Source organism: Amborella trichopoda, chromosome 12, assembly GCF_054954075.1.
Source record: "Amborella trichopoda isolate Santa Cruz 75 chromosome 12, AtrichopodaSantaCruz75HAP2 v2.0, whole genome shotgun sequence".
Taxonomy (NCBI): Eukaryota; Viridiplantae; Streptophyta; class Magnoliopsida; order Amborellales; family Amborellaceae; genus Amborella; species Amborella trichopoda.
In genome coordinates, this window is record NC_142347.1 from 15,365,755 (window position 1) to 15,392,702 (window position 26,948).

Sequence of the window (26,948 nt, forward strand, 5' to 3'; positions counted from 1 at the left end):
CATCAATCAAACCACCAAAAGAATATAGTTTCTCAGAAATTCTTAATCGAATTGACCAAAAGAATAACAGTAAAAAAGAACCTACTATTGCTGAGCTAAAACACGAAATTAATGAAGTAAAATCTGAACTAATTAAGTTAAAAAACAGAATCAAATTATTGGAATTAACCGAATTAACAGATAATAATTCTGAAGATGAAGAAGACATAGAATTTGCAAATTTATTACATAACATAGAAGATAAACCTGAATCCTCTAACCAAGAACTTCAATTAAATTTAATCAACAAAATACTAAACCAAAAATGGTACACATTAATTTAAATTATAGTCCAAAACGAATTTACCTTCCAAACATTAGCCCTCATAGACTCAAGTGCTGATTTAAATTGTATAAACGAAGGACTAGTTCCCACAAAATACTTTCAGAAAACAACACAAGTATTAAATACAGCCGATGGAAGTAAATTAAAAATAAATTATAAATTATCAAATGCTGCTATATGTAATAATGGTATTTGCTTAGAAGTACCATTTATTATGGTCAGAGGACTAAATCAAGCGATGATTTTAGGAACTCCATTTCTCAGTATGCTATATCCGATAAATATACACCATACATGAATAGAATCAACAATAGAAAGAATAAAAGTCAAATTTGAATTTATTGATAAACAAAAAATAAAAGAAATAAATAATGTAAAACAAAACATACAAAACAAAGAGACATTTTTATATCAATTACAAGCTGAAATAAAATATAAAACAATTGAAGAACAACTGTTACTAACTTAAATTCAAAAAACAATAAGTCAAATTAAAAAGCAAATAAAAACATAAATTTGTAATGAAATACCTACTGCTTTTTGGAATCGACATAAACATATAGTATCACGACCCTATGAAGAAACTTTTTCTGAATCAAAAATACCAACTAAAGCTCGACCAATTCAAATGAATACAAAAATGGTAGAAATATGTAAAACCGAAATAGATTCTCTCCTAGCTAAATAATTAATAAGGCCTAGCTCATCACCATGGAGCAGTGCCGCTTTCTATGCAGAAAAGGAACGAGGCGTTATCACCAGCCAAATCTCTGAATTACCTTGAATTCCAAGTCCTATATTTACCCTGATATCCAACTAAAATAAAGCAACCAGCTCTACCTCACACAATGCCATATTTGAAGAAACAGCCTTTTTAATGGATATTACTATTGACGATAAACATACACATATACACCCAAATAAGCTGGCTCCTCTATATCTCCAAAATCATCTTAATCCTTCCAATAGAAACAAAACTCGAGAATTGTATGAGACCTTCTCATGGAAACAGGTTTTATATCCCTTATACATTTCTTTAATCCTACTACTAAAGTTATATCTTACTCTAAGATACAGATAAAGAAAATATTATCGTATGATTATTGGGGATGTACCCCAACCCAAGGAAAAAAGATGCAAGCACAAGAATATGAATACAAATCTTATTGATATACCGAATATATTGATGCTTGGCACAAAATATTTGCTTATCAAAATATGAATAATTCTCATAGATGGTATAATTCAATTTAAGATGCCTATTCTTGAACGATTCCCGAGTTGGTTCAGATATTGGTTCTTAATATGGGGGTCAAGAACCCAAATATTACCTGATGCATTCCAAACTAGTCAGGCTAAACTTGCTGAATATAATACTATAGATACGGATATTGATTATCATTTATATTTCATGACAATACATCAAATACCGTGGATCCTTAAATGGGAATATGGAATATCATAAAATACCAATAATAATTATTAATATATCCCTCGATTGGGAAAACGAATACGTGTTAAATGTTGGGATGTATTCAGCATGGACTCGAATTCAATTAGGCTTAAACGAATCCCTCCTTCTCCTACCAAATATGAGACTGATTATAATTCTGAATTTGACCTAAATAAATTCTCCGTATATATCTGACAAATGAGAAAGCAAAACCCAAGAGCTACAAAAGAAGAACTTGAAACCCAATTACTAAGAATTATTGAAGAAGAAGCTTCAGATGCTACCTCTCAGCCTGAACCTATAGAAGAAGAATTCAGTCAAAGGCCCGAATAAATCCTGTACATAATCTCTGCTGCCGCCAACACATCCTGTGCATAATCTCTGCTGTCGCCAAGTAAAAAGATTCCCTGCAATCGTTTCAAAACTCAACTCTGTACAAAGATTCTCTGTAAAAAACGCTACTTCTGCCACCTCAAAAGAAAAAATGCTACTGCCAGAACACGACGAAAAACGAAGTGCCACCTCAAAAAATGCCACCAGAATATGACAAAAGACGAATATTAAAGATTGCCACAGTAAAAGAAAACGACAAAAAAAGATGCCACAGACCTACAAAAGATACTGTGCAAAATTCTTTTTCTTTTTACTTTTAGCTTTATGTCACGTCTAGTCACGTCCAGCTTTTTCTTTACGTCTTCTCTTCTTTTCTCTCTTACTTTATATCACATCATCTCTTTCTTTATGTCTTCTCTCTTTTCTTTACATCACATCACCACTTCTCTTTTTATTTTCGCGAATCTTCCCACCTCAGGTTCTTCGCATCCGTTTTATCCTTCTGAGCCTCGAATCTTCCACCTCAGCTACCACAACGTTATGTCACCTCCTTGAGCCTCGAATATTCTACCTCAGCTACTTCTTTCATCTATAAAATCCCTCAACGCCTTCATTCGAAGGTAGGTCGAAATCTCCCTCTCTGCGATCTCACCTTTACAAATCCTTCTCTCTTCCCTACTTACTCAACACTTGTTCTTGAAAGCTCTGCCGACTTCTTTTTCTGATGGCAAGCTCTTATTGAATGTGTGATTGTAATTTGCATAAAGGACCTTCGTTCTTTCCGGACGAATGGGCACTCTTTTCCAGTTACTGCATTTGTAACTTGTAAGTGCTTTGATTTGAGTAAATATTGTTTATATGCAGTTCAAATTAATTTTTAGCGTAAAAATTCGAGATAGTAGTCATACTACTTGGATTTTAATAGATATCTCTGTTATTTCTCTTATTATCATTATGTGTTGCTTCCTATATTATACTGCGCTTTTACGTTCTCTACTAGATTATACACTACAGTATTTTCAATGATTTTAAGATAAAATTAGATAAAAGTAAAATTTAGATCTTGGCATGCTTTTTGGTATCAGAGCCATTAGACCTTCTTATGAGTTATTGTTAGACTATTTTAAGTTGTGAATAGTATTTAGATGATAAGTTTCTATTAAAATTATCTATTTATACGGTAGAGTTAAGACTCGTTGTCGCCCAGTCGTTACAGACCATTCAGGCCAAGAAGAGCCGCTCAGGTCATTCAAGACGTAAGAGGTTGACTAGAGTCAGTATTCATATTGATAAATGGAAAATTTTATTAAACCCATATCAAATAAAGCACTATCATCGTCTAAAAATACTCCAAGGGTAAAAAATAAAGAAGAAGTAGTTATAGATAATATTGAACAACACGTCCAAAACTGGAACATACCCAAAGTCCCAATTTCAGATGTTTATAAAAGAGGAAATTTTAATCTAAAGATAAGCTATGCTATTAAAACAGTAGAACAAAGTTTACTTGTTCAAGAGGAACAAGAAAACCTGCAACTATTAAAAAATAAAATATTACAATTTCATAAAAATAAAGAATATCAATATCTTCATATAGGATTAATACAAGTAGCGGTAAAACCGTTAACTAGACTAGGATTAAATACGTCCATTTTATTATGTCTACGAGATGAAAGGCATAACAATTTTTCTGATTCACTTTTAGGAATAATTGAGTCAAGTTTATGTAACGGACCAATTTATTTTAAATGTTTTCCAAATTATGTCATCTCTTTACATGACCCTAACCTACTAAAAGTATTAACTTTAAATATTAAAACACAAGGTTTTGATATGTTACAAGGATCTTAAAATTTAGCCATTGTATATGGAACTATTATAAAGTAATGACCACTTTATATCTTAATGTAATACAAATAGATACAAAAGGACAAACGACTTTCTTTCAAACAAATTCTAAAAAATCAAATATAATAATTCCCAAAACGATCCAATAGTCTCAAATAAAACTTCCACAGGATTAGAAGATTCAAACCTCCAATCAGTCAGTAAAAACTCCAAAAAATAATATTCCAAATCAAATTATTGAACATATAGACGGCGAAATAAAGATCCAATTTAATCAAAGATCTCCTCCTATAACCAGTACAGATGATACTTATCTTCCAATGCCAAGAATATTATTACCAGCAACTTTCTTAGCCTCACGAAAGTCTATGTCTAGTATTACAAGATCTGAAACTTCTTCGACTTCAGAACCTAAAATACAAGGACTAGTAAGAACTCAGAAAAATATACTTAAACCAGTATATCAACCCATCTATAATGAATCACCAATTACTGATTTTCAATTATTAACATTACAAAAGGAGAAAAAAGTAAATACACATTATATAAAACAGGACTATATAAGTGAAACTAATAAAGATTTTCGAAATTGGTATTTAACCACTTTTTCAAAAGAATTAATATAGATGACGCATAAACGATATAATAAATATTTGAAAAAAGAAAAAATGACTATAGGATTTTTTGAATGGCTTAAAACAACATTATTATTAAAAGGAATAAAAATTCCTGAATTCCAATTACATACTCTTGAAAATCAATATGACACTTATATTACAAGTCAACAGAAACATATCCGCAGTATTCATCCTCCCGAAGAAAGTATAAAAATAATAGATAAAAAACAAGAATTAGAAACTCTAACTACTCCATATAAAACACTTCTTGGAGAAAATTATCTTAAAATCGAATTGTTACCTCATTTGGTTGAACAAAATAATTATACAAATTTATATTTACAAACCATAGGAAAACATACCACTAGGATAGAAAACATTACCCAACAACCACAACATAAAATAGAAGAAAAGAAAAAAACAATATTATTTAAACCTCCTCCTCTAATAAATAAGGATAGATTTCAAATGAAAGAAGAATCTTCATCTGAATTAATGCAGCAGTTAATTACTAAATTAGCAACTCTAGATATTGAAAAAAAGGAAAAATCTAAGAGTAAAGAATCAATAATAAAAATCGAGGAACCAGCAGACATGATGCTCCATGAAATTTCAGAAGTTCCAAATACCATTACTAATATTAAAGATGCCTTTACCCAAGAAGATAAGATTAATAGAATCGATTATGGTAAGAAAATGAGAATTACATCCCAATCTAGAATGAACCATCATAGATCCACTCCAGTCGATGTACAATTCGAAGAAGATTTGATATCCTATACTGTATCCTATTTAGAAAGAACTATAGTTAACTGGAATATAGATGGAATGTCAAGAATTATATATATATATATATATATATATATATATATATATATATATATATATATATATATATATATATATATATATATATATATATATATATATATATATATATATATATATATATATATATATATATATATATCCTTTTTTAAAAATTTAAGGTTTCAAAATTATCTCTATTTTTTTAAATATAATATATATATATATATATATATATATATATCTTTATATCTTTTTTTTTAATTTAAGGTTTCAAAAAATATCTTCTAACCCTCTTTTTAAATCTATTTTTTTAAATATAATTTTTAACCTAAACAAATTTAAAAAATACTTGCTTTTTCTAAACCTCATCTATTTTGTTTGTTCATATATATATATATATATATATATATATATATATTCCTTCCTATTGCCCTCAACACTGGAAAGTATTTTTCAGTTATTGCATATGTAAACAGTAAGTACAGTTTGTTTACAGATAATTTCTTTTGTAGTTTAGTTAATTGTAATTTTATAGTTTGCATTTACAAATTTCTATAGGTTGCGGATAATGACAATCTGGACGATCACGGGTCGAGCGTGTTCCCCTAAGTGGCTCTTCCTGGCCTTGGCGGGTACTTTGCCTAGACTTTTCCGTTCGTCTCTTGCCTTAACTCTCAGACCAACTTTCTTAGATGTAAATTTAAATAGGTTTCTACAGTAATATTGTAACTTTTAACTCAAACCTTAAGAGTTAAAAATAAAGAGGAGATCATCATAAATGATATTGAACATCATATCCAAAATTGGAATATTTCTAAAGTACTAATAAAAGATATTTATCAGAAAGGATCATTCAAATTCAAATTAGGTTATGCTATAAAAACAGTAGAAGAAAGTCTATCTGTAACTCAAAACCAGGAAGACTTTCAATTATTATCAAGAAAAATTATTGAAAAACATAAAGAAAATAATTATAAATATTTGCACATCGGATTAATCCAAATAGCCATTAAACCTTTGACCCGTCTAGGGTTAAACACTTCAGTGCTTGTATGCCTAAGAGATACAAGGCACAATAAGTTCTCAGATTCACTCCTAGGCATGGTAGAATCCAGCCTTTGTAGTGGACCCATATATTTTAATTGCTTTCCAAATTTTTCTGTTTCTTTAATAGATCCAAACATATTAGATATATTAACTATAAATTTGAAAACTCATGGATTTAATATGATACATGGTTCTCAGAATTTAGCAATAGTATACAGAATTTATTATAAGGTAATGAATACTCTCTGTCCTAATATTATGCAAGCTGATAAAAAAGATCAAACTATATTATTTCAAATAATATAGAAAAATCAAATACGATTATACCAAAAGCCATTACTTGGTCCGATATTATTCTACCTCAATCATGGGCATTGCAAAATGCAAACCAACCCAGGGAAGTACCTGTGAATAATATTCCAAACCAAATAATAGAACATCAGAATGGAAATATTGAAATAAAATTCCAACAACCTATCGTACAGGATGATATAGATATTAATAGGAAAAGAAATAAAAAACCATTAATACCTGCTAGAAAATCTTGTCATACTACTCCCGACGTTATTATACTTCCTTCTCCTTCAACACCTACAACATCTTCAGACTTTCAATTACAAGGAGTCAAACGAACAGCCGATCATGTAGTCATCCCTACATATACATCTGAACATGACATAGCTGAATTTGAAATACTTACATTACAAATAGAAGATGATATAGAAGAAGATATAAATAATAATGCATATGATGCATATATCGAAACATATTTAGCTGCTAAATTAGAACGAAAAAAGAGAAAAATCGATATTAATTATCTCAAAAAAGATTATCTTTCTCCAGAAAATCAAGGTATTAGGGAATGATATCTTCAAACCTTCCAACAAAGGTTAATAGAATTATTCCATCAAAAATATAATAAATTTTTAAAAAAAGAAACAGAAACAAAATAATTTTTTATATGGTTACAAGAAATATGTACTCAATATAAAATAAACATTCCTTCATTTAATACTCTTCAAACCATAGAAGAAAAAATATACAATAGTACGGATGGTACTACTACTGCTAGTACACACCCTCCTGGAAAAAGTATAATACTCAAAGGTGCCATAACCCCATTAAGCAAAGGAGAACTACCACAATCTCTATATGATATTATTGCAACACCATATAAAGACCTACCTAAAGAAATAGGTAAAAAACAAGAACTAATACCTCATATTGTGGAACAAAACAATTATACTAATTTATATATGCAATATTTAGGAAAACAAGCAGAACGTATAGAACGATTAGTTACTCCTCAAACTAAGGGAATAACTCCTAAAGCAGTTTTGTTTAAACCACCTCCAGAACTCAATAAAAATATCCATATCGGCGAAAATAATAAAACCTTAATGGATCAGTTAATAGCCAAATTAGCCCAATTAGATATTAAAGGAATTCCTTCTCCTAAACTCAGTAGTCCTATACCCAATATACCTGTTCCTTTACCAGAATCTTCAGATAAGGGAAAATAAAAAATACCAGAGCATGAAACAATGATGCTCCAAGAAGAGGAACCAGTTATAGAAGATACCATACAAAACCAAGAATCTGCTTTTATGGATACTACACCTATTGATATAAACAAAATCGCCTATGGTAAAACATGGAAACCAATCCAAGCTTTACCATATTATAAGAAACCTACACCTGTTGATGTACAGCTTGAAGAAGATGCCATACAACAAGTTGTTTCCTATTCAGGAAGATCAATAGTTAATTGGACAATAGATGGTTTATCTGAATTAAAAATATTAGATGTCATGAGACATATGACCATGTTTGCTTCAGCAAACAAAATGGCAGGCAATCCAGACCAAGAGGTTGCCAAAGCAATAGTAAATGGCTTTACTGGCTGGTTAAGAGGCTGGTGGGATTTCTATGTTGATGATGAAACCAAAAATAGAATCTTCACCAATACAAGACAATGGACCGCCAGAGATGAACAAAATCAAGAAATAATTTATACTGAAAGTGATGCAATAAACACCTTAATATATACAATTACACTACATTTTGTCGAAAGTACTGCCCTATTGGCAGCAAGATCAGAGGATCTGCTATCCAATCTTCGTTGTCCTACATTATCCCATTATAAATGGTACAAGGATGTCTTTTTCTCAATATTAATACGAGAAGATTGTCAATTAGACCATTGGAAAGAAAAATTTATTGCTGGTTTACCATACTTATTTGTAGAAAAAATCAAAAAAAGACTTAGAAAAAAATATAATGGAGTTATAGTATACTCGGCTTATACACTTGGAGAACTATCAGCAGAAATATGTGCTGAAGGATTAGCTTTATGTACTGATCTTAAACTCAAAAGACAGTTAGATAAACAGCAAATTATCAAGCGTAAAGAACTTGGTGATTTCTATGAACAATTTGGATACCATTTAGATAGAAAAAATAAACCTGAAAAGTTAAATAAGAAAAAGAAAAAATATAAAAAAGACAAATATAAATCTAAATCTAATAAAGTCCATAAACAATATAAAAAGTCTAAACAAAAATTTATAACCAAATTCTCTCCAAATAATAAAAGTAAAAGGAAACTTTCAGTATGTTATAAATGTGGAAAAGTTGGTCATTACAAACACCATTGAAAATTAAAAAAGAAAATAGAATCATTACATTTAGATGAATCAATCAAATCAAAATTATATAATATAATCAATTATGATTCCATATCTTCACATTCTACGGAATCGCATATAGGACATATTCAAGATGACGATTTTTTATGGACAGAATCATCCAATTCTTCATATTCTTCTACAGATACAGAATCATCTCATCCAATGGAAGAATCTAATTGCACTTGCCCTATACCTACCCATAATCTTTATATACTTACCCAAGAAGATAACCTGATCTTAGATCTTATTGAGAAAATTACAGATCCAGAAGAAAAAAGATCTGTAATCACCAAATTTATTACTTTAACAAAAACAAAAGCAAAAACACCTCCTATTAGTAAAACACCTGATGAATACAATTTTACCTCTATTATGAAAAGAGTGAGTGAACAACATATTACTCAACAAAAAGAACCTTCTATTTCAGATTTAAAACATGATATTAAAGAAGTAAAAAAAGAGGTTCACCAATTAAAAAATAGAATTAAAACTCTAGAATTACAAAATTTATCTCATCAAGAGTCAGATAGAGATGAATTAGAATTCAATCATCTTATTACAACATATAGTCCTGATCCACCGGAAGATATACCAGAAACCTCAAAAGTTAAAACCACTTCTGATAACAACTCCTTCTGTAAATCTGATAGATAAAATTATGATTCAAAAATAGTTTGTTCAAGTCACTATAATAGTAGCAGAAGATTATCGCTTTCAAATAACAGCTTTAATAGACTCAGGTGATGACCTTAATTGCATCAATGAAGGATTAGTACCGACAAAATATTTTGACAAAACAACTCAAATCCTAAATACTGCAGATGGCAGTAGACTCTTTATCAATTATAAATTATCCAATGCTTCAGTTTGTAATAATCAACAATGTATAAATACACCATTTATCATGGTCAAAGGATTAAGCCAAGCTGTTATACTTGGAGTCCCATTTCGTACAATATTATATCCATTATCAATCGATCAAACAGGAATATCTTCGAATTATCAAAATGTACCAATGCACTTTTATAAACCAAAATTAAAAGAAATCAATAACGTCAAAAGTCAATTACACAATAAAGAAAATTTCTTTGTACTTTAAAACAAGAAATTAAATATAAATATGTAGAAGAACAAATACAGAATCCTTTGATCCAACAAAAGATTCAATCAATTCAACAACAAATAGAAACCTCTATTTATAGTGAGCATCCCAATGCTTTTTGGGAAAGGAAAAAATATAGCATTAGTCTACCATATGAACCTGAATTTGATGAAAAACAAATACCGACTAAAGCTAGATCAATACAAATGAATACTACTTTATTAGATATGTGTAGAAAAGAAATTATTGACCTCCAAACAAAAAAGCTAAAAAGACCAAGCGCATCACTATGGAGTTGTGCAGCCCTCTACGTCAACAAAAATGCGGAAAAAGAACGAGGAGTTCCTCGATTAGTCATTAATTATAAACCCCTCAATAAAGTATTACAATGGATTAGATATCATATTCCTAACAAAAAGGATTTATTAGATAGAGTAGCCAATGCTTGTATCTTTTCCAAATTTGATATGAAATCAGGATATTGGCAAATACAAATTCAAGAAAAAGATAAATATAAAACAACATTTAATGTACCTTTTAGACAATATCAATGGAACGTAATGCCATTTGGCCTAAAAAATGCTCCATCAGAATTTCAGGAAATAATGAATGATGTCTTTAATGCTTATTATCAATTTATGATAGTTTATATTGATGATGTCTTAATCTTTTTGAATCTATAGATGAACACATTAATACTTTTATTCATGCAGTCCAGAATGCTGGATTAGTTGTATCGGCAAGAAAGATTACTTTATTCAAAACCAATATTAGATTTCTAGGACACAATATTCATCATGGCACTATTATTCATATAGATCGATCCATACAATTTTCTGATAAATTTCCTGATCAAATACTAGACAAGAAAGAACTTCAAAGGTTCTTAAGATGTTTAAATTATGTTAGTGATTTTTATCTTAAACTTGCTATAGACGCTAAGCCTTTACATAATAGATTAAAAAGAATCCTTCACCTTGGACGGATATTCATACTAAAGCAATTCAACTAATCAAACAAAAAGTGAAAACCCTAGTTTGCCTATCTCTTCCTCATCCTACTGCTTTCAAAATAATTGAATGTGACGCATCTGAATTAAGATTGGGCGGTATTCTCAAACAACACATTGATGGTCATGAACAACTACTCAAGTATACCTCTAAAGCTTGGAATCCAACCCAACAAAACTATTCTATGGTCAAAAAAGAATTGCTTGCCATAGTCCATTGTGTTACTACATTTCAAAGTGATATTCTCAATCAACAATTTCTTATTCGCACTGATTGTAAAACCGCTAAAGATATTCTGCAAAAAGATGTTCAAAATCTTGTTGCCAAACAAATATTTGCTCGCTGGCAGGCTATCCTGTCCGCTTTTTTATTTTATTATTGAACACCTTCACGGGTCTTCTAATTCTCTTCTTGATTTTCTCACCCGTGAATTTTTGGAGGGGGGCAACACTGACGCCAACGACGATTCACCACTATCACTTGCACTACAGCTCTTTACAGCTAATAAAAATAATACACTGTCCAATCCACCTACTCTCATGGGCTCTCATAGCAATTCTTCTCGCAATGAGAAACGCCCTCTGACTATAATACCATTTGAAGGTGAGAACCCACCTTTGCCAACCCTTTCACCTTCCATTTCTCCCATTCACCAAATCACATACCCAGAGACTAATACATCCATTCCCGCCTATACTTCAGCGCAATCAAAGCCAAACCAAAGGCCTAATTTTCCTCGATCTACATATATTGAAAGAGCATATCTTATGGATATCACCATAGATGATCACCATATAAATATGGACCCTATCAAACTTGCTCCACTATACTTGATAAACCATTTGAATCCAACCAATGGAGTCAAAACTCGAGAGTATTATAAAGCAATCCTCATGGAAACAGGATCCATCTCTGTCGTCCATTATTACCAGCAAAATACTAGAGTAATTGCATATTCAAAAATCCAGATCAAAAAATTACTTTCTTATGATGAGTGGAGCTGCAATCCTACTCAAGGCAAAAAACTACACAATCCTGATTTTTCGTATAAATACTACAAGTATGCCGAATACATAGAAGCATGGCATAAAATGTTTTATTACCAAAATCCAAACAATACTCATAGTTGGTATATTCAGTTTCGTTTACCTATTTTCGAAAGATTCCCCAACTGGTTTAAAAATTGGTTTTTAGTTTGAGGATCAACTACTGCAATTTTACCTCCTGCTTTCTAAAAAGTGCAGGAACAATTCGTGATATTCAATAATAGTGATACTAATACAGACAATCACTTATACTTTGTGGCATTATACCAACTCCCATGGATTATGAAATGGGAATACTCAATCTCTATCAATAATACAGCCGACCATACCTATATTCCAAGATTGGGCAAAACCATCTCAGTTAAATGGTGGGAAATCTTTAATATGGATCCCACAACCATAGTTCCCAAAAGAATACCGCCACAAAAACCCATATATATAACCCAAGTCCAAGTGAGCATGATACAGCCAATCCTTCCTTTGACTTCCCTATATATTTACGAAATATGCTCCAATGAAACCCGAATGCTTCCAAAGAAACCTTGGAACAATAAATGAAGGAAATCTTTGCAGAAGCAGGAAGAAAACCGGTCTCATCAGATGAAACCGTACAATCATCACCAACACACAACAATAAATATTTTCCTCTAGAAGAAACAGACCCTGAAGAAGAAGATGATCCAGACGAATTCAGTCAACGACCATGATTCAGTACTATCATTACACTCTCCACCGACATACGACAAATAAGACTATGCCAAGATGCTCTTCACCGACATAAACGACAAACAAGTACTATTCCCGAATACCATCACTGTGCACACCGACAAATGAGACAAAGAAGACTATAGCCACTCAAGAAAAGGACAAAAGCCTACCGACACAAGAAGACAAAAAAGATACTATTGCAAGATGCCATTTTGCCCCTATTCCCGACAAAAAATACTATTAGCTTTTACTTTTTTTTTTTGTTTCTTTTTCTTTTGTCTTGTCCTTCTACTTTATATCTTGTCTCTCCTCTTTCTATCCCATCAAAGTCATCTCCCTTTTTCTTTGCTTCGTCCTTAAGCTTCCTCACTTCGCTTATATAAGCCACCTTCGGCCTTCACAATAGCAGGTCGCAAAACAAGCTCCCTTCTCTTCTCGGGTTTCAAAAGCTCTCTTCCTCTCTCATCTCTTCCCTTCTCTGCTTCTCTGCTCTATCTCTCTCTCCCAGAAGACACTCTGCTATACAACAGCTATCCTGACCTCATAGCTCATGAATACTAGGTCACAGTAGTTCACTTTGATTTCCAGGTTCTATCTTTTCTCCTTTCCTTTATACCTAGCATGTGTGATTGTAATCTTCACTCTCTTCCTTCCTATTACCCTCAACACTAGAAACTAGTTTCCAGTTATTGCATATGTAAATAGTAAGTACAGTTTGTTTACAGATAATTTCTTTTGTAGTTTGTACCAGTTTGTATACAGTCCGTTAATTGTAATTTTATAGTTTGCATGTACCTGTACAAATTTCTATATGAATGAAATATTAATGTTATGAAATAGTAATGATATGCAATTTAAACTAGTGTTTAGTTTTAAAATAAGGGATTTCAACCACACACAGTGGTTAGTGATAGATATATCACCCCTACCTCTCATATGCATAATACTATTTGTTTTAAACTTTTACATATGAGAGGTAGGATTGATATATCTATCACTAACCACCGTGTGGTTGAAATCCCCTATTTTAAAACTAAACACTAGTTTAAATTGCATATCATTACTATTTCATAACATCAATATTTCATTCATATAGAAATTTGTACAGGTACATGCAAACTATAAAATTACAATTAACGGACTGTATAAAAACTGGTACAAACTACAAAAGAAATTATCTGTAAACAAACTGTACTTACTGTTTATATATGCAATAACTGGAAAATAGTTTCCAGTGTTGAGGGCAATAGGAAGAAAGAGAGTGAAGATTACAATCACACATGCTAGGTATAAAGGAAAGGAGGAAAGATAAAACCCGAAAATCAAAGTGAACTATTGTGACATGATATTCATGAGCTATGAGGTCAGGATAACTGTTGTATAACAGATTGTCTTCGGGGAGAGAGAGATAGAGCAGAGAAGCAGAGAAGGGAAGAGATGAGAGAGGAAGAGAGCTTCCGAAACCTGAGAAGAGAAGAGAGTTTGTTTTGCGACCTGCTATTGTGAAGGCCGAATGTGGCTTATATAGGCGAAGTGAGGAAGCTTAAGGACGAAGCAAAGAAAAGGGAGATGACCTTGATGGGATAGAAAGAGGAGAGACAAGATATAAAGTAGAAGGATAAGACAAAAGAAAAAGAAACAAAAACAAAAAGCAAAAGCCAATAGTGTTTTTTGTCGGGTATAGGGCAAAATGGCATCTTGCAATAGTATCTTTTTTGTCTTCTTGTGTCGGTAGGCTTTTGTCCTTTTCTTGAGTGGCTATAGTCTTCTATGTCTCATATGTCGCTGTGCACAGTGATGGTATCCGGGAATAGTACTTGTTTGTCGTTTATGTCGGTGAAGAGCATCTTGGCATAGTCTTATTTTGTCGTATGTCGGTGGAGAGTATAGTGACAGTACTGAATCATGGTCGTTGACTGAATTCGTCTGGATCATCTTCTTCTTCAGGGTATGTTTCTTCCAGAGGAAAATATCTATTTTTGTGTGTTGGTGAGGATTGTACGATTTCATCTGATGAGACAGGTTTTCTTCCTGCTTCTGTAAAGATTTCATTCATTTGCTGTTCCAAGGTTTCTTTGGAAGCATTCGGATTTGATTGGAGCATATTTCGTAAATATATGGGGAAGTCAAAGGAAGTATTGGCTGTATTATGCTCACTTGGACTTGGGTTATATATATGGGTTTTTGTGGAGGTATTCTTTTGGGAACTATGGTTGTGGGATCCATATTAAAGATGTCCCACCATTTAACTGAGATGGTTTTGCCCAGTCTTGGAATATAGGTATGGTCGGCTGTATTATTGACAGAGATTGAGTATTCCCATTTCATAATCCATGGGAGTTGGTATAATGCCACAAAGTATAAGTGATTGTCTGTATTATTATCACTATTATTGAATATCACGAATTGTTCCTGCACTTTTTGGAAAGCATGAGGTAAAATTGCAGTAGTTGATCCCCAAACTAAAAACCAATTTTTAAACCACTTAAGGAATCTTTCGAAAATAGGTCAACGAAACTGAATAAACCAACTATGAGTATTGTTTGGATTTTGGTAATAAAACATTTTATGCCATGCTTCTATTTATTCGGCATACTTGTAGTATTTATACGAAAAATCAGGATTGTGTAGTTTTTTGCCTTGAGCAGGATTGCAGCCCCACTCATCATAAGAAAGTAATTTTTTGATCTGGATTTTGGAATATGCAATTACTCTAGTATTTTGTTAGTAATAATGGACAACAGAGATGGATCCTGTTTCCATGAAGATTGCTTCATAGTACTCTCGAGTTTTGACTCCATTGGTTGGATTCAAATGGTTTATCAGGTATAGTGGAGCAAGTTTGATAGGGTCCATATTTGTATGGTGATCATCTATGGTGATATCCATAAGATATGTTCTTTCAATATATGCAGATCGAGGAAAATTAGGCCTTTGGTTTGGCTTTGATTGCGCTGGAATATAGGCGGGAGTGGATGTATTAGTCTCTGGGTAAGTGATTTGGAGAATGGGAGAAATGGAAGGTGAAAGGGTTGGCAAAGGTGGGTTCTCACCTTCAAATGGTATTATAGTCAGAGGGCGTTTCTCATTGCGAGAAGAATTTCTACGAGAGCCCATGAGAGTAGGTGGATTGGACAGAGTATTATTTTTATTAGCTGCAAAGAGCTGTAGTGCAAGTGATAGTGGTGAATCGTCGTTGGCGTCAGTGTTGCCCCCTGCAAAAATTCACGGGTGAGAAAATCAAGAAGAGAATTAGCAGACCCGGGAAGGTGTTCAATAGTAAAATCAAAAGTGGACAGGATAGCCTGCCAGCGAGCAAATATTTTTTTGGCAACAAGATTTTGAATATCTTTTTGCATAATATCTTTAGCGGCTTTGCAATCAGTGCGAATAAGAAATTGTTGATTGAGAATATCACTTTGAAATGTAGTAACACAATGGACTATGACAAGTAATTTTTTTTTGACCATAGAATAGTTTTGTTGGGTTGGATTCCAAGCTTTAGAGGTATACCTGAGTAGTTGTTCATGACCATCAATGCGTTGTTTGTGAATACCGCCCAATCCCAATTTAGATGCGTCACATTCAATTATTTTGAAAGCAGTAGAATGAGGGAGAGAAAGGCAAACTAGGGTTTTCACTTTTTGTTTGATTAGTTGAACTGCTTTAGTATGAATATCCGTCCAAGGTGAAGGATTTTTTTTTAATCTATTATGTAAAGGCTTAGCGTCTGTAGCAAGATTAGGATAAAAATCACTAACATAATTTAAACATCCTAAGAACCTTTGAAGTTCTTTCTTGTCTAGTATTTGATCAGGAAATTTATCAGCAAATTGTATGGATCGATCTATAGGAATAATAGTGCCATGATGAATATTGTGTCCTAGAAATCTAATATTGGTTTTGAATAAAGTAATCTTTCTTGCCGATACAACTAATCTAGCATTCTGGACTGCATGAATAAAAGTATTAATATGTTTAATGTGTTCATCTATAGATTCAGAAAAGATTAAGACATCATCAATATAAATTATCATAAATTGATAATAAGCATTAATGACATCATTCATTATTTCTTGAAATTCTGATGGAGCATTTTTTAGGTCAAATGACATTACGTTCCATTCATATTGTCCAAAAGGTACATTAAATGTTGTTTTATATTTATCTTTTTCTTGAATTTGTATTTGCCAATATCCTGATTTCATATCAAATTTGGAAAAGATACAAGCATTGGCTACTCGATCTAATAAATCCTTTTTGTTAGGAATAGGATATCTAATCCATTGTAATACTTTATTGAGAAGTTTATAATTAATGACTAATCGAGGAACTCCTCGTTCTTTTTCAGCATTTTTGTTGACATAGAAGGCTGCACAACTCCATGGTGATACACTTGGTCTTATTAGCTTTTTTGTTTGAAGGTCAGTAATTTCTTTTCTACACATATCTAATAAAGTATTATTCATTTGTATTGGTCTAGCTTTAGTCGGTATTTGTTTTTCATCAAATCCAGGTTCATATGGTAGACTAATGCTATGTTTTTTCCGTTCCCAAAAAGCATTGGGATGCTCACTACAGATAGAGGTTTTTATTTGTTGTTGAATTGATTGAATCTTTTGTTGGATCAAAGAATTCTGTATTTGTTCTTCTACATATTTATGTTTAATTTTTTGTTTTAAAGTACAAATTTTTTTTTCTTTATTGTGTAATTGACTTTTGACGTTATTGATTTCTTTTAATTTTGGTTTATAAAAGTGTATTGGTACATTTTGATAATTCGAAGATATTCCTGTTTGATCGATTGATAAGGGATATAATATTGTAAGAAATAGACTCCAAGTATAACCGCTTGGCTTAGTCCTTTGACCATGATAAATGGTGTATTGATACATTGTTGATTATTACAAACAGAAGCATTGGATAATTTATAATTGATAAAGAGTCTACTGTCATCTGCAGTATTTAGGATCTGAGTTGTTTTGTCAAAATATTTTGTCGGTACTAATCCTTCATTGATGCAATTAAGGTCAGCAACTGAGTCTATTAAAGCTGATGTTTGAAAGCGATAATCTTCTGTTACTATTATAGTGACTTGAACAAACCATTTTTGAATCATAATTTTATCTATCAGATTTACAGAAGGAGTTGTTATCAGAAGTGGTTTTAGCTTCTGAGGTTTCTGGTATATCTTCCGGTGGATCAGGACTATATGTTGTAATAAGATGATTGAATTCTAATTCATCTGTATCTGACTCTTGATGAGATAAATTTTGTAATTCTAGAGTTTTAATTCTATTTTTTAATTGGTAAACCTCTTTTTTGACTTCTTTAATCTCATGTTTTAACTCTGAAATAGAAGGTTCTTTTTGTTGAGTAATATGTTATTCACTCACTCTTTTCATAATAAAGGCAAAATTGTATTCATCAGGTGTTTTACTAATAGGAGGTATTTTTGCTTTTGTTTTTATTAAAGTAATAAATTTGGTGATTACAGATCTTTTTTCTTCTAAATCTGTAATTTTCTCAATAAGATCTAAGATCGGATTATCTTCTTGGGTAAGCATATGAAGATTATGTGTAGGTATAAGGCAAGTGCAATTAGATTCTTCCATTGGATGAGATGATTCTGTATCTGTAGAAGAATCTGAAGAATTGGATGATTCTGTCCATAAAAATCGTCATCTTGAATATGTCTTATAGGAGATTCCGTAGAATCCGAAGATATGGAATCATAATTGATTATATTATATAATTTTGATTTGATTGATTCATCTAAGTGTAATGATTCTATTTTCTTTTTTAATTTGCATTGGTGTTTGTAATGACCAACTTTTCCACATTTATAACATACTGAAAGTTTCCTTTTATTTTTATTATTTGGAGAGAATTTGTTTATAAATTTTTGTTTAGACATTTTATATTGTTTATGGACTTTATTAGATTTAGATTTATATTTGTCTTTTTTATATTTTTTCTTTTTCTTATATAACTTTTCAGGTTTATTTTTTATATCTAAATGGTATCCAAATTGTTCACAGAAATCACCAAGTTCTTTACGCTTGGTAATTTGTTGTTTATCTAACTGTCTTTTGAGTTTAAGATCAGTACATAAAGCTAATCCTTCAGCACATATTTCTGCTGATAGTTCTCCAAGTGTATAAGCCGAGTATACTATAACTCCATTATGTTTCTTTCTAAGTCTTTCTTTGACTTTTTCTGCAAATAAGTATGGTAAACCAGCAATAAATTTTTTTTTCCAATGATCTAATTGACAATCTTCTCGTATTAATAATCTTGAGAAAAAGACATCCTTGTACCATTTATAATGGGATAATGTAGGACAACGAAAATTGGATAGCAAATCCTCTGATCTTGCTGCCAATAGGGCCGTACTTTCGACAAAATGTAGTATAATTGTATATATTAAGGTGTTTACTGCATCACTTTCAGTATAAATTATTTCTTGATTTTGTTCATTTCTAGCGGTCCATTATCTTGTATTGGTGAGGATTCTATTTTTGGTTTCATCATCAACATAAAAATCCTACCAACCTCTTAACCAGCCAGTAAAGCCATTTACTATTGCTTTGACAACCTCTTGGTCTGGATTGCCTACTATTTTGTTTGCTGAAACAAACATGGTCATATGTTTCATGACATCTAATATTTTTAATTCAGATAAACCATCTATTGTACAATTAACTATTGATCTTCCTGAATAGGAAACAGCTTGTTGTATGGCATATTCTTCAAGCTGTACATCAGCAGGTGTAAGTCTCTTATAAATGGTAAAGCTGTGATTGGTTTCCATGTTTGACCATAAGCGATTCTGTTTACATCAATAGGTGTAGTATCCATAAAAGTAGATTCTTGGTTTTGTATGGTATCTTCTATAACTGGTTCCTCTTCTTGGAGCATCATTGTTTCATGCTCTGGTATTTTTTATTTTCCCTTATCTGAAGATTCTGGTAAAAGAACAGGTATATTGGGTATAGGAATACTGAATTTAGGAGAAAGAATTCTTTTAATATCTAATTGGGCTAATTTGGCTATTAACTGATCCATTAAGGTTTTATTATTTCGTCGATATGGAATTTATTTTTATTGAATTCTGGAAGTGGTTTAAACAAAACTGCTTTAGGAGTTATTCCTTTAGTTTGAGGAGTAACTAATCGTTCTGCTTGTTTTCCTAAAGATTGCATATATAAATTAGTATAATTGTTTTATTCCACAATATGAGGTCTTAGTTCTTGTTTTTTACTTATTTTTTTAGGTACGACTTTATATGGTGTTGCAATAATATCATATAGAGATTGTGGTGGTTCTCCTTTGCTTAATGGGGTTATAGTACCTTTGAGTATTATACTTTTTTCAGAAGGGTGTGTACTACTAGCAGTAGTAGTACCATCCATACTAATATATGTTTTTTCTTCTATGGTTTGAAGAGTATTAAATGAAATAATGTTTATTTTATATTGAGTATATATTTCTTGTAACCATATAAAAAATCATTTTGTTTCTCTTTCTTTTTTCAAAAATTTATTATATTTTTGATGGAATAATTCTATTAACTTTGGTTGGAAGGTTTGAAGATACCATTCCCTAATACCTTGATTTTCTGAAGAAAGATAATCTTTTTTGAGATAATTAATATCGATTTCTCTTTTTTCGTTCTAATTTAGCAGCTAAATATGTTTCGATATATGCATCATATGCATTATTATTTATATCTTCTTCTATATCATCTTTTATTTGTAATGTAATTATTTGAAATTCAGCTATATCAGGTTCAGATGTATATGTAGGGATGATTACATGATTAGCTGTTTGTTTGACTCCTTGTAATTAGAAGTCTGAAGATGTTGTAGGCATTAAAGGAGAAAAAAGTATAATAACATCGGGAGCAATATACAAAGATTTTCTAGCCGATATTAATAGTTTTTTATTTCTTTTCCTCTCGTCCTGATATTGCAAACCCTCTCACTGGCATCCGTCAATGTGAGTTCACCCTGTATATTCTCTCTGTACGCTTTTTGCATCTCTTTTCTCTCTCTAAATGGGCTTCATTCTATTACGATTCCTAGTTTCCACACGGGACATTTCAAATCCCCTGAAGCTTTATTTCATTTTATAACAATTTATTTGACCGGATTTTCTAGTCTTTATGATATATGTTTGGAAAATCAGGGAATGAAACTGTTGATTTTTGTCTTTATATTTTGAGCTGTTTTTTTAGATTTGAAATTTTTGGGTTTTTTTTTAACGTTTTTATTGCAATTCTTGCAAATTAGTAGGTCTGCTCTCCCTCTCTCTATCTCTCTTTATCTGTAACTATCTCTACTCTCTAATTGTCTATCTGCCTATCTTGATACCAAAGTCAAATTTGAGAATTTTTTTTTTTTCTGAGCTATCTTCCTGAGCTCGAAATAAATTGAACTGACTTTCTTTATTTGCTCCTCTGCTATGCTTTTTACAGTCTCTAGTTTATAGGGTTATGCATTTACCACTTCTCATCGATTTGCCTTTTCTTTCTTTTCTACGATGGGAAGCTGAAGTGGACAAGAAAAAGTATTTTATTATTGATGTGGAAAATATAGATTTCTTTCTCTTATGGGTAACCGGTTCATTACATACCTGCCTGCTTCGATCAAGGGGGTTCCTTCTCTCTCTCTGTCTTTTGCCCAAACCTCATCTGTCAGGCTGCATCTCTCTCTCTCTCTCTAAGAGCCGGAATCAGCGCCGGAATTCTGTGAGCCTCATTTTCGAAATCTGGCTGGAGTTCTGTGAGACTCTCTCTCGTCTCTCTGCTCTTTCTCTCTCTCAATCCTCTCTGACTAGAAAAATCCTCTCTCTCTCTATTCTTTTCTCTCCATTCTCTCGGTCTCTGATCCCCCTCTCTCTCTCTCATCTCCTACCCTCTTTTTCTCTCTGCCTCCAAATTTCTCTACTTTCTCTTATCCCTCTGCCGTAGAAAATCTTTATTCTCTTAAAAAAAAAAAAATTCCCTTTCTTTTCTTGGCAATCCCTTCTCCTCACTTTTCTCGGTGACACGTGCCTGAAAGCTTTCTGGAAAAGTATCTGAACTTGCTGGAAAACGATCTGAACTCAAGTATACTTGCTGCTTTCTCCCTCTCTCTCGCTGCTCTCAACTCTCTCTCCACAGATCTCTGTTCTCTGTTCTCTCTCTCTACTGATCTTCAGAACCTCCGAAACAATTACCGAAACTTGAAGAAAACCCATCTGAAATGTCGGATCTGAAACTCGCCTCTAACTCCCACATGCTAATGCTCAGACCTAGCCGGATAATGCACCGAGTTCTCCGGAAAAGTCTCTAAACCCACTGGAAAAGTCCCCGAACCCGCTGGAGAAACCCCTGGAACGGCGTGGAAAACCCCTGAACCTGCCTGAAACATCCCTAAACTCGCCGGAAGAGATCTCTCAACAGATCTGCGCTCTTTCTCTCGTCAGATCTCTAACTCTGCATCAACCTCTCTTCCTCTTGCTTTATGCGTCAGTAAAACCACTGTTTTTTTTTGTTTTGCAACTTATAAAAAGTATTTTCTTCCATTTGCCGTCTTGCACCATTTGCATCGTGTCACCTAAAAGGACTGGTAAAAAGGCTTTTTTGTGAAAGTTATTTTTTACATAACCTTGACGGATCGTATTGTTTCCTTTATAAGTGAAGGACCATAGTATTCACCTATTTTCATATATGTGAACCTCTAAAAACCACCCCATTTGAATCTTATTGGTTTTGTACACAATTACTGCCACACTCTTTGCTTTTTCTGTACCGTGTTGTGTTTCGACGCTCTAATTTGTTTTTTTTATCGAACCATGTTTCGACTATCAGATATGTCTCTCTGCCGAGTCATATTTCAACTATTTGATCTGTCTTTTTGTCAAGTCGTGTTTCGACTCTCTGATCTATCTTTCTACCGAGTCGTATTTTTTACTCTCTGTTCTGTTTCCTATTTGATAATCGAATTTCTCGATCACGAATGTTCTTTCGGTTCTTGAGGCCACTTGTTCCTGAGATCTACTGCTTTCTCTACTTGTTGTTCAAGCAATCTGAATATGGGGACCACTGCTTCTATCGGTCATACCTTACACCTGAAGACTTGATGTCATTTTCTACGGATCGTTAATTTGCAGTTGCTCAAGCTTCTTTTGTTCCTGCTTTGTTGCTAAAGCTTGCTTTCTTCAGATGTCCAAACTCAATATGCTCTCTTTTAACTCATCTTAAGTTTGAGGGGGAGTGTGGAAAATATAAAAACATACACTGATGTTTAGGAATAATATTTTCCTTCCTCTTATGTGTATCCATATTAGGAAGGTGGTTCATTACATATGTTAGTTTCTATACAGTTTTGTAACCTTATAAATTGGGGCTCTTGTTTACATCTTTAATAAGCTTAATAATACATCTATATGAAGGCTTAAGGCCCAATTATAGAGAAATATAGTTTCTTCACAATTGGATGGTTAAGTAAAAACCTTGTGAACATTGATCCATGGATGCTTCAACATGCTACTATGCTTAAGTATCCAATGCAGGATTATGGTGTAGACAGAATCGATTTTCAGGCTTTTACTTATCTTCTTGTTCTCAGTTTGTAAAATAATATATGGAACAAATTTGTAAATAATATATGGATCCTTAAGTCTTATTCTCAGTTTGTAAATAATATATGGAACAAAAAACCTTAAGTCTTATTCTCAATTTGTAAATAATATATGGAACAAATTTTAGATGATTTTGATTATACATTGTACAAACTCACAATGGCTTTGAACCTTTGATTAAAAATAAAATAAAATCTCTTCCTAGGTCTCTCACTCTCTCTCTGGAAACATGAAGAGAGAGAGCAGAGGGAGAGAGAGTGAAGGGGGAGAGATGAGAAAGACGGGAGAGAGACAGAGAAATTTGAGAGGATGGCTTTTAGAAATGATTTATCGTTTTAGATTTGTTTGGCCCAAAAAACTTGATTTAAATTAGCTTAGGGGGTTAGAACAAATAAAATCTATAATTTTTATGCTCCAAGTTATGTTTTAAAACTTTGGTTTATTGTGAAATGAAACCCAAAAATAAAAGGTATGAAGATATTTTCCCTATATATATTAATATCATGTCACCATGCCATTATAATATAATGAAACTAACTTTCTAGAAAACAATGTTTGTGGTATTTGTATGACCCAAAATTTTTTACACACACTTTCTTCATCTCAATAATCAATCTCAAAAAAAAAAAAAAAAAATTTGCACCCTATATATGATCAAAATGAGTCCTCTCCAACAATGATTATAGACCATTAAATTGGTGAATTTCAGGATCTAAGCCTTAGTGAATTCAAAATCAATTTTTTCTTTTCTAACATTGTTAATCTAATGATAATAAAATTATCTAAAAAATTGGAAATAAAAAATATCCTTCTAAGGCCTAGATCTAAACATCTCACTAAAATTGATGCCCTATTTTAATTGGGTTAAAAAAACACTTTTATGGTTGTGTTTTTAATTTATTTATTTATTTATTTGTAATAGTTTATTAGTATATTTTAAAATTTTGGTCAAACAAATGGCCCTAACATAGTTTTTAAATATTGTTTTATTATATTACTAGACAATCATTTCATGAAATCACTACCTATATATACATATATGTGAATGATTTCATGTCACCATGTCATGCACTGTGTCATTGTGATATAATGTAATCACACTTCTAAAAAACTATGTTTATAGCATTTGTATGACCCCAAAATTTGCCAACACTCTCTCTTCATCCCAATAATCAATCTCAAAACAAATAAAATTTAATTTACACCCTAGATATGCACAAATGAGCTCTCATCAATAATGAATCTCAACGATCTATTGGGTGAATTTCAAGATCTTGGCATTTACAAAATCAAAATTTTCTTTTTCAACAATGTTAATCTAATGATAAAAAAAGCTATCTAGAAAATTTAGAGAAGAAAAAAAATCCTTCTAAGACCTAAGTCTAAACATCTCACTAAAATTGATAGCCTACATTAATAGGGCTTGAAAAATATTTTCTAGGATATGTTTTCAAAATTTTCTTTTTTATTATTATTCATCATAATGCAAAGAGTGTATATTTAAAAATCAAGGTCAAATACATATCTTTAACATGGTTTTTGATGGTTGTTTCATTATATTACTATAGAATGACTGCATGAAATCACTTCCTATATGCACCTAATAACTTACAACTATAGTAAACAACCAATATCCCAGATTGAATATACGGCGTCTTGATAGTCACGATTGCATTTCATATTTGAATTTTATTATTATTTACAAATTGAAATTATTTTAAATTTGGGGCATTCATTTTTCTCATTAAGTCGCACCTAATAAAATATTAAAAAAATAATTCACAAAAATAAAATGGGCAAAATTCTTTTGGTCAAGTTATCATTTGCAATTTTTTTATTTGGATTTATGGAAAAAATTAAAATTTAATTATGAAATACAACTATAATCATCAAATCAACCTAAATTTAATCAAGGCTATTGGGCTAATGCTATTCCATTAGCTCTTGGATTGACATAATCTTTTTCTTATATATATTTATATTTATAAATTCTAGATTCGGTTCAAGGTCGGGTCACGATCCAAATGACTTGGGTCATGTCTAGGTCCATGTCCATAAAGAAACTAGTTGGGTTGGGTCTGTATCCGAGTTGACCCGGACCCGGATCCGGACCCGGACCCGACCCGATGCCATTCCTACTAGATTGGGACCCAAACCATCGCGAACCCAATTCAATCCCCATCAATCGCCGGACTTTAACACTCCTTGTGAATGGCGACGTCCACATGCATAAGCCTCAATGACATGCATACACGCACAAGTTGGGGGTCTCGACAACAGCAACGGTGGGTCGAGGTTCCAGTCGTCCTTGGAGTTGACCTCCTCACGCCATAACCTTTGACATGCGAGGTTCCTTCTCTCTTGAGCATGAATCTCAGAATGCAGAAGTTCGAATAAAACTGAAATGCAAGCGCACAGTTTCTCTCTTTTTTTTGAAGTACAGGGCAATTATCTTATATTGGAATTACGTAGTTTTTTTTTTTGTTTTTGGGTGAATACGATCGGGTAGAGTTTGCAAATGCTTATATTTGAAGGAAATTGGTTTGATACAGCCCTATCAAAATAATTAAAGCTTAACCTCATGACAAATGTTGGTCAAATCGAACCAGGTTGGTCAACTGGATATGGGCTCGGAAACAGTTTAACCGGCCTAACCAGTAAACCAATTGATTCAACCGTTCTAACCAGGCAAGTCCCGTTCTGTAAAAAAAGTGTTGTAAAAATAAAAAAGATATAAAAAAAACTAAATTATGAAAAATATATAAAGAATGATTAAAACAAAACAGATTCAAATATAGTTAAAAATTAAGGGAAAATGGATTTTAACAAATCGATTTTTGAATTAAAGTGAGCATTAACGATCAAACAATTTTTAATTTTTACCATAATGTAAAGAATATTAAAAAATAAATTACAAACCAAATTCCGATTTTTTTTTAAAATTTATATAGATTTTTTTTTAATTTTTTAAATACCAGTCAATCAACAAAACCGGCCAAAACTACAACTAGCCAGGGGCCGGTTTCGATCTAACCGGGCAATTAGCGGTTAGATATCCCGGTTTTTCCAATAATGCTCATAACTAATCAAATATTAGAATTCAAGTATTGGAAAATCTTTACATCGATCATCTGAGCTTGAACATTATGATTGTGAAAAAAATTGAATTAAAGCTTTTAAAAATAATGTATATTATAACAAATTATCAAGACAGTCTATTTCACCCTAAAAAAAAGTATTCATAGATTCTGTAAATTTTTTTAGTATCTAATTTTATTGTCGGTGTTAGAAATTGATTTTAGATTCTTAGATTCGGATGAGGATTTGTCG

General features: G+C 32.0%; 1 long non-coding RNA gene across 1 annotated transcript; it reads right to left on the reverse strand.

The window, feature by feature from the left end:
• Positions 1 to 1,823: 1,823 nt before the first annotated feature.
• On the reverse strand, positions 1,824 to 24,248 carry LOC148779462 (uncharacterized). The gene is made up of 2 exons (XR_016046047.1): positions 21,627 to 24,248; positions 1,824 to 2,185 (listed from the first exon to the last, which is right to left on the reverse strand). It is a non-coding gene; the product is annotated as an uncharacterized LOC148779462 (long non-coding RNA).
• Positions 24,249 to 26,948: the final 2,700 nt, after the last annotated feature.